Genomic DNA, 10,378 nt, shown 5'->3' on the forward strand with positions numbered 1-10,378 from the left:
GCCATGAACCAAGCGAAAAGTGACAACCCAAATCTGGTAGATTACTGTGGACTCCTGGAGAGGTTCTGTCCTGCCGAGACCAATGTTGACGTAGACTGCTTGGGAATGCTGTACCATGCCGATGCTGAAATAATAACACTCATAAGGATAATGATAGTAAGTGAAAAAGGACCTCGTGTAAATACAAGAGATGAATTCAAATAAACCTCACAGCAGCTCTCTCGCTCTACTGTGTGAGATTGGCATGGCAGGGTATCAAAATGAAACCGAGAGTCGAAGATTGCGTAGCATGCACTCCTTTCTAACTACATGTGAATTAGAAAGGGAGACATACCCCCATAGGTGAGAGGGAGACAGACAGGGGCGGAATGTCAAACTTTTTTTGGGGGGGGTGGGCAAAATGATCATTATCTTGCTAATAATGAGGGCCTCAAGGGAACAAAATGACCGGTGTGGGGGCCTGAGGGAAAGAAATGGTCCGGTGTGTTAGATTTCTGGTCCCAGTCAACCCCTGGAGACAAGGCTGCTTCATAAAGGGAGCATTGTCCTACTATATAAAGTAGATATATTTGCCCAAGAAGGATTTGTTGTTGTAAAGTTGCAAAAATTGGGTTGCAGCATTGTCTTTTTGTAATAAGTTACATTAGCTGGTTATGAAATGTAATTACTCCAGTGTATACTGTATATTTCTGAGGAACATACCATATATAATTCTGAGTAAATACAGTTAATGTTATTTCAATAGAGTAAAATGGACAATCACTCAGTCTAGAATGACTTCTCATGATTAACAATGTCAATTTAGCAGTGCAGTGTGACAACGTTATCAACATTCGCCACATGAAGTTACCAACGTGTAAAAAAAAATTCCCTCTTAGGTCAGTTAGGATCACCACTTTATTTTAAGAATGTGAAATGTCAGAATAATAGTAGAGAGAATGATTTATTTCAGCTTTTATTTCTTTCATCACATTCCCAGTGGGTCAGAAGTTTACATACACTCAATTAGTATTTGGTAGGATTGCCTTTAAATTGTTTAACTTGGGTCAAACGTTTTGGGTAGCCTTCCACAAGTTTCCCACAATAAGTTGGGTGAATTTTGGCCCATTCCTCCTGACAAAGCTGGTGTAACTGAGTCAGGTTTGCAGGCCTCCTTGCTCGCACATACTTTTTCAGTTCTGCCCACATGTTTTCTATAGGATTGAGGTCAGGGCTTTGTGATGGCCACTCCAAAACCTTGACTTTGTTGTCCTTAAGCTATTTTGCCACAACTTTGGAAGTACACTTGGCGTCATTGTCCATTTGGAAGACCCATTTGCTACCAAGCTTTAACTTCCTGACTGATGTCTTGAGATGTTGCTTCAATATATCCGCCTCCCCCTTTTTCCTCCAAACGTGACGATGGTCATTATGGCCAAACAGTTCTATTTTTGTTGCATCAGACCAGAGGACATTTCTCCAAATAGTATGATCTTTGTCCCCATGTGCAGTTGCAAACCGTAGTCTGGCTTTTATATGGCAGTTTTGGTGCAGTGGCTTCTTCCTTTCTGAGCAGCCTTTCAGGTTATGTCGATATAGGACTCGTTTTACTGTGGATATAGATACTTTTGAACCTGTATTCCTCCAGCATCTTCACAAGGTCCTTTGCTGTTGTTCTGGGATTGATTTGCACTTTTCGCACCAAAGTACGTTCATCTCTAGGAGACAGAACGCGTCTCCTTCCTGAGCAGTATGACGGCTGCGTGGTCCCATGGTGTTTATACTTGCGTACTATTGTTGTATAGATGAACATGGTACCTTCAGGCGTTTGGAAATTGCTCCCAAGGATGAACCAGACTTGTGGTCTACAATTTATTTATTGGCCGATTTCTTTTAATTTTCCTATGATGTCAAGCAGAGGCACTGAGTTTGAAGGTAGGCCTTGAAATACATCCACAGGTACACCTCCAAATGACTCAAATGATGTCAGTTAGCTTATCAGAAGCTTCTAAAGCAATGACATCATTTTATGGAATTTTCCAAGCTGTTTAAAGGCAAATGTAAACTTCTGACCCACTGGAATTGTGATACAGTGAATTATAAGGGAAATATTCTGTCTGTAAACAATTGTTGGAAAAATTACTTGTGTCATGCACACAGTAGATGTCCTAACCGACTTGCCAAAACTATAGTTTGTTTAACAAGAAATTTGTGGAGTGGTTGAAAAACGAATTTTAATGACTCCAACCTATGTGTATGTAAACTTCCGACTTCAACTGTAGCTTAGTGCTGAGCGAAACTATTTTTAAATCCACAAGTGTCATAGAATAAAAGTCAAATTAAAATTGTTTTGATATCTTCTCTGTTTACTTTGACTTCTCCCACATGTTTATAAGAGGATGTGGTGTGGCGAAATTGCCTTTCTTAAATTATCCAGTTCCTTCAAAATCTGCCCAGAGTTTGTTTATAAAGATTGATTATTCCTAAGATTCCGGCGTCATGGTGTTTGATTAAACAATAACAGCTTAAATGATGTGGCTTTTAATTAAAAGCATCGTCATATGACCATGATCCTTATCCACTAACAAGAGTCAGAGTTGTTGGTCAATCCTAAAACCTATTCATGTCGTTAAAGCTGAAGATGATCATCTTCTAATTGAAACGTCATACAATGACTATCTTTTTGAGGCAGGTGTCCAGGTATCCTTACAGAATCGTAAGGCCTTGATGGATGCATGGAAAACAAATCACTGGCTCATTCGTGAAATATGCGCACGTGAAATAACAGCAAAAGACACATCTACAAATTATTGCTTCATCTTAATAAGGAGTGTTCATGTTCACATCTGCATCAAAGCTGTGTCGTTGCCTTCTAAAGTGTTTGTCGGTGCTGTGCGTACTGCAGCCAAGTCGATGCCTTTCAACTGACATGAAAGCATCAATTAATTAAACTGTAAGGAAAGGGAAACATAAAATACTTTTCTATATCTGCACATCTTTGGATCATAATATATATTGTTTCTATGACTTGGCACATTTTCTAGTCCAAGGGGTAGTATTATGTAGGCTTATACGCTACCCTCTTGAAAACGTTAACAGAAGTGTCTGTTTAGTGCTAAGCAGCGAACATCAACTGGTACCAAACATCCCATTTCAATGCTACTACACAGTCAAACGATGTGACATTACTGGCTTAGCACTTTGTTTTGTTTTCTAATTCAGGGGGATGCTGACTTAAGTGCCACCTAGCTCTCCGTGCTTGGCAAAAGGTGGACAGAGTCTTCAACCCATCACAGAGAGAGAGAGGTCTCCTTCAAATCATCAATGATCTCAGCTTCAAGACAAAAACATAGAAAAAGAGATTGTCAACAAGCAATGGTCAAAAAGCAATAACCAGTCAGACCGAACATAAGATAACACGTAGAAACGTGGGCCAAGTCCTTACACTGCCAAAATTCATCTGTGGGTGGGTTGCATATCTAAATGTTTACTCACTCACTCTGGTCACCACCTCATCATAAAACATTGAATGCATACTGATAATCCTTCCTCCATATGATGGAGCGTATGCTAAATCCCTTTTGGGGGAATTTCTATAGAGCAAAGAGACAACTGAGACCAAGTCAATGCTGCTAAGACCTAGCTTGGCAAAGAACACAGAACATCGTAACTGGAGACACTACTCAATCGAACTTGTACCACAGTTTCCTAGGTACGTCAAGCAATCACTCTTTGCACTATACATCGGTTTAATAATCAAATCAAATCAAATTGTATTTGTCACATGTGCCGAATAGAACAGTGAAATGCTTACTTACAAGCCCTTAACCAACAATGCAGTTTTAAGAAAAAAAAAAAAGTAAGAGATAAGAATAACAATTCATTAAAGAGCAGTAGTAAATAACAATAGTCGGGCTATATACAGCAGGTACTGGTACAGAGTCAATGTGCGTGGGCACCGGTGTCGAGGTAATTTAGGTAATATGTACTGTACATCTAGGTAGAGTTATTAAAGTGACTATGCATAGATAATAACAGAGAGTAGCAGCAGCGTAGAGGGGTGGGGCAATGCAAATAGTCTGGGTAGCCATTTGATTAGCTGTTCAGGAGTCTTATGGACTGGGGGTAGAAGCTGTTTAGAAGCCTCTTGGACCTAGACTTGGCGCTCTGCTACCGCTTTTTTGAGCCATCCTCTGACACCGCCTGGTATAGAGGTCCTGGATGGCAGGAAGCTTAGCCCCGGTGATGTACGAGGCCGTATGCACTACCCTCTGTAGTGCATTGCGATCGGAGGCCGAGCAGTTGCCATAACAGGCAGTGACGCAATCCATTAGGATACTCCCGATGGTGCAGCTGCAAAAACTTTGCCAAATCTTTTCAGTCTCCTGAGGGGGAATATGTTTTGTCATGCGCTCTTCACGACTGTCTTGGTGTGCTTGATGTGGACACCAAGGAACTTGAAGCTCTCAACTTACTCCACTACACCCCCATAGATGAGAATGGGGGGGTGCTCTGTCATCCTTTTCCTGTACCCCACAATCATTTCCTTTGTCTTACCTTGATCACGCTGAGGGAGAGGTTGTTGTCATTGCACCACACGGTCAGGTCTCTGACCTCCTCCCTATAGGCTGTGTTGTTGTTGTCGGTGATCAGGCCTACGACTGTTGTGTCATCAGCAAACTTTTTTATTTTATTTTTATTTCACCTTTATTTAACCAGGTAGGCTAGTTGAGAACAAGTTCTCATTTGCAACTGCGACCTGGCCAAGATAAAGCATAACAATTCGACGCATACAACAACACAGAGTTACACATGGAATAAACAAAACATACAGTCAATAATACAGTAGAAAAAAAAGAAAACAAAAAGTCCTTATACAGTGAGTAAAAATGAGGTAAGATAAGGGAGTTAAGGCAATAAATAGGCCATGGTGGCGAAGTAATTACAATATAGCAATTAAACACTGGAATGGTAGATGTGCAGAAGATGAATGTGCAAGTAGAGATACTGGGGTGCAAAGGAGCAAGATAAATAAATAAATACAGTATGGGGATGAGGTAGATAGATGGGCTGTTTACAGATGGGCTATGTACAGGTGCAGTGATCTGTGAGCTGCTCTGACAGCTGGTGCTTAAAGGTAGTGAGGGAGATATGGCAGCAGAGAACTGGAAGGAAAGGCGACCAAAGGGGAATTAGCTTTGGGGGTGACCAGTGAGATATACCTGCTGGAGCACGTGCTACGAGTGGGGGCTGCTATGGTGACCAGTGAGCTGAGATAAGGCGGGGCTTTACCTAGCAGAGACTTGTAGATAACCTGTAGCCAGTGGGTTTGGCGACGAGTATGAAGCGAGGGCCAGCCAACGAGAGCGTACAGGTTGCAGTGGTGGGTAGTATATGGGGCTTTGGTGACAAAACGGATGGCACTGTGATAGACTGCATCCAGGATGGTCATTTTTACGAGGATATGTTTGGCAGCATGAGTGAAGGATGCTTTGTTGCGATATAGGAAGCCGATTCTAGATTTAATTTTGGATTGGAGAATCTTAATGTGAGTCTGGAAGGAGAGTTTACAGTCTAACCAGACACCTAGGTATTTGTAGTTGTCCACGTATTCTAAGTCAGAGCCATCCAGAGTAGTGATGCTGGACAGGCAGGCAGGTGCGGGCAGTGATCGATTGAATAGCATGTGACTGTGTGACTGAGTCACTGGTGCTTCCTGCTTTAATTTTTGCTTGTAAGCAGGAATCAGGAGGATAGAATTATGGTCAGATTTGCCAAATGGAGGGCGAGGGAGAGCTTTGTACGTGTCTCTGTGTGTGGAGTAAAGGTGGTCTAGAATATGTTTTCCTCTGGTTGCAAATTTAACATGCTGATAGAACATGCGCCGCATCTGGATGAGCATTTTCCTGTTTGCTTATGGCGGTATACAGCTCATTGAGTGCGGTTTTAGTGCCATTATCGGTCTGTTGCGGTATGTAGACAGCTACAAATTATCCTCTCTAGGCCAGGTGGCACCAAATCGTCCCACCTACGTAACAGCCAGTTGAATCCTGTGGCGCGATATTCAAATACCTTAGAAATGCTATTACTTCAATTTCTCAAACATATGACTATTTTACAGCATTTTAAAGACAAGACTCTCGTTAATCTAACCACACTGTCCGATTTCAAAAAGGCTTTACAACGAAAGCAAAACATTAGATTATGTCAGCAGAGTACCCAGCCAGAAATAATCAGACACCCATTTTTCAAGCTAGCATATAATGTCACAAAAACCCAGAAGACAGCTAAATGCAGCACTAACCTTTGATGATCTTCATCAGATGACACACCTAGGACATTATGTTATACAATACATGCATGTTTTGTTCAATCAAGTTCATATTTATATCAAAAAACAGCTTTTTACATTAGCATGTGACGTTCAGAACTAGCATACCCCCCGCAAACTTCCGGCGAATTTACTAACAATTTACTAAATTACTCACGATAAACGTTCACAAAAAGCATAACAATTATTTGAAGAATTATAGATACAGAACTCCTCTATGCACTCGATATGTCCGATTTTAAAATATTCTAAGTAGATAGCCCGGCATCACAGGGCTAGCTATTTAGACACCCAGCAAGTTTAGCCTTCACCAAACTCCGATTTACTATTAGAAAAGTTTGATTACCTTTCCTGTTCTTCGTCAGAATGCACTCCCAGGACTTCTACTTCAATAACAAATGTTGGTTTGGTCCAAAATAATCCATAGTTATGTTCCAACAGCGGCGTTTTGTTCGTGCGTTCAAGACACTATACGAATGGTAAATGAGGGTCACACACACGGCGCATTTTTCTCGTAAAAAAGCGATAATATTCCGACCGGGAATCTGCAATTAGGTAAACAGACGAAAGAAAATAAATCACTGGGTCGACTCGGGCACACGCCTAAGCCCTTTGTCCTCTGATCGGCTACTTGGCAAAGGCGATAATGTGTTTCAGCCAGAGGCTACCTCGATATCGTTCAGCTTTTTCCCGGGCTCTGAGAGCCTATGGGAGCCGTAGGAAGTGTCACGTTACAGCTAAGATCCTGAGTCTTCAATAAACAGAGACAAGAAGAACGACACCTTGTCAGACAGGCCACTTCCTGCATGAAATCTTCTCAGGTTTTTGCCTGCCATATGAGTTCTGTTATACTCACAGACACCATTCAAACAGTTTTAGAAACTTTAGGGTGTTTTCTATCCAAAGCCAAAAATTATATGCATATTCTAGTTACTGGGCAGGAGTAGTAACCAGATGAAATCGGGTACGTTTTTTATCCGGCCGTGTAAATACTGCCCCCTAGCCCTAACAGGTTAAACAGTCGAAAATTCTCTAGGTAAATTGTGTGGTCTTCTGCTTATCATGAGATACAGTACTCTACCTCAGGCGAGCAAAACCTCTTCCTTAGATATCGTGCAACAGCTGTTTACATATATGCATAGGCCCTCGCCCCATGTCTTACCAGAGGCTGCTGTTCTATCCTGCCGATAGAGTGTATAACCCGCCAGCTGTATGTTCTTAATGTCGTCATTCAGCCACGACTCGGCGAAACATAAGATATTACAGTTTTTAATGTCCCGTTGGTAGGATGTACATACCTTCAGTTTGTCCCATTTATTTTCCAGTGATTGAATATTAGCTAGCAGGACGGAAGGAAAAGGCAGATTAACCACTCGTCGCCTGATCCTCACAAGGCACCCTGATCTTTTTCTGCGAAATCTCAGTTTCCTTCTCCAGCAAATGACGGGGATCTGGGCCTGGTCGGGTGTCTGTAGTATATCCCTCCCGTCTGACCCATTGAACAAAAACTCTGTCTAATCTAAGGTGAGTCCTCTCAGTTCTGTTGTCCAGAAGCTCTTTTTGGTCATAAGAGACGGTAGCAGCAACATTGTCACGGGTGTAGACCAAACAGCAGCGGGGAAATGTATACTCATCTTCTTTTTATTAGTGAAGAAGGAAAACACAAACAACGTATACAAAAACAAACGAACTAGACAGTCTAGTGCGTGGTGAAGCCTAGTGCGTGGTGCTGGTACTGGAGGTATCAGACTGGAGACACGCACTTCAAGGCTAGTGCGAGGAGCAGGATACACTGGACCATAGAGGCGCACTGGCGGTCTCGAGCACAGGACTGGCACCGCCCGTACTGGCTGGGTGCCCAATTCCCCCTGGCAAATGTGGGGCGCTGGCACTACGCACACCGGCCTGAAGATACTTGACCTCGCCACAGTACGCATTAACCCCGAAGCACAGGACCTGTCCAGTCAAAGGTTGCTTAACAAAAGCACAGGGATTTGGCTTGGGGCTTAATCCTCGCCCAGCCAAACTACCCGTGTGCCCCCCCCAAAAACAATTATTGGGGCTGCCTCTCCGGATTGAACGCCAACCGTGTTCCCCTGTAACATTCCCGGTCCTCTTTCGCCTTCCTCCATGGGCCCACTCCAGCCTTAATCTCCTCCCAGGTCCATGACTCCCGACAGTCCATCTGTTGCTGCTCCCTCCTCCGCTGCTTGGTCCGTGTTTGGTGGGAGATTCTGTCACGATCGTCGTAATAGATGGACCAAGGCACAGCGGGTACGTGAATGCTTATTTTCATTAATCCAAAACAACCACGAAAAACGATAAATGGACGACAAACCAGTCTTGTAGGCAACACACAGCAATACAAGAAACAATCTCCCACAAACCCCAAAACAAACATACTCCTAATTATAGGACCTTCAATCAGAGGCAACGATAGACAGCTGCCTCCAACTGAAGGCCCCAACACCAATTAGCAAAACATAGAAATACAAACGCCTAGACAGAACATAGAAATAAACTAACATAGAACGATAACCCAAAAACTCCGGAATACATAAATCAAATACCCCTCTACATACACAACCACCCCGAACCATATAAACCAAATACCCCCTCTACATGAACACATACACAAACACACCCTGAACCACATAAAACAAATACCCCTGCCACGTCCTGACCAAACTATAAGAACAAATAACCCCTTTACTGGTCAGGACGTGACAATTATGTACAAAAGTTACGAACAACGTGAAAAATCATTGTGTGAATATTTTTTTTTTTTATTATCAAACTCACGGTTAGTCCTTTTCCCATTACTTTTCCCAAAGAAGACACCAGTTTTAAGTTGAGGTATACACAGTCTCATTGTAATGCATATCTTTATAATATTCCCTTTTTTCAGTGACTGTGAGGCCCAGACCGGACAGCTCTGAATTATGAGTTGCTGATTTGTTCTCTCAACTACAATAAGAAACGTAGAAACAGCTGCCTTCTATGTAATCACCACGTATTTCAGTACAGCATGGCTGTTATAATGTTTATGAAATCATTCTATAGGGTGATTTTACACACAATGACCTTCTGGGCAGCAATTCTGAGCAGTAACTCTTCCAGAGGACCTTTTCAATACTTCCTGTGGACTTGTATTTTATGGACTTGTAGTATTGTACTCTACATTGACTCTTAGAAGAATTGGATGAGGGTCATAATGTAAAATACCACCATTTAATAATTTATTTCCTTGTTAGAATTTGGCTGCACTGGTTGGCATCCCAAGTAGGACTTTGGATCCCAAGTAGGACTTTGGATCCCAAGTAGGGCTATGGATCCCAAGTTGGGCTATGGATCCCAAGTTGGGCTATGGATCCCAAGTTGACCTAATTCTGTACCTGAGGGGATTTTGTACTTCAATAGTTTGCTTTCACCCTACTTCATCAGTCTTTTCCTCTTTAACAGGCTTGCATGTACATATAGAGGGGGTAAACAAAAGTCATGTCCAAATAAATGCTTCTCTTCAGTGTGAAGGAATGCACAGACACTTGGCAGCTGTTTCAGGCACATTAATTTTCACAATAACATTCATTGCCTAAATGTCCACCTTCACTCATTGGGTATACTTCAGCTGCTCTGTATCCCCTTTGGACTTTCCCATGCCCCCACTATCTTTTCTCAAGTCTTCATCTTTTCATGCTTTCAGGCGAGCTCTCGGCAGCCTCATTGCTTGTTCCAAGGTCTGGGCTTCATGCTAATTGTGTGTCAATGGCTGGGTTACCTCCCAGCTACATAATGCACCTTGTTTCCTCAGCTCAATCTGGACTGAACCATTTGTGGTCTCATTAAAATGCAGGAGGAGAAGAAAGGGACTGTATAAGGCAAGCCATGCTCCGAGCATTTGATGTAAACTACGATACAAGAAAAACGTGATTAGTGGTCTTGTTTTGGAGGGAAACGGATAGCACAATTTCGGATGGGGGTCAATCACTGTATTAAGTTCTTAAAGGATGAGATTGGACATACTTTACTTTAATCCATAAGGTGTTTGTTGTATTAAAATCATCTGAG

Source organism: Salmo trutta, chromosome 3, assembly GCF_901001165.1.
Source record: "Salmo trutta chromosome 3, fSalTru1.1, whole genome shotgun sequence".
Classification (NCBI taxonomy): Eukaryota; Metazoa; Chordata; class Actinopteri; order Salmoniformes; family Salmonidae; genus Salmo; species Salmo trutta.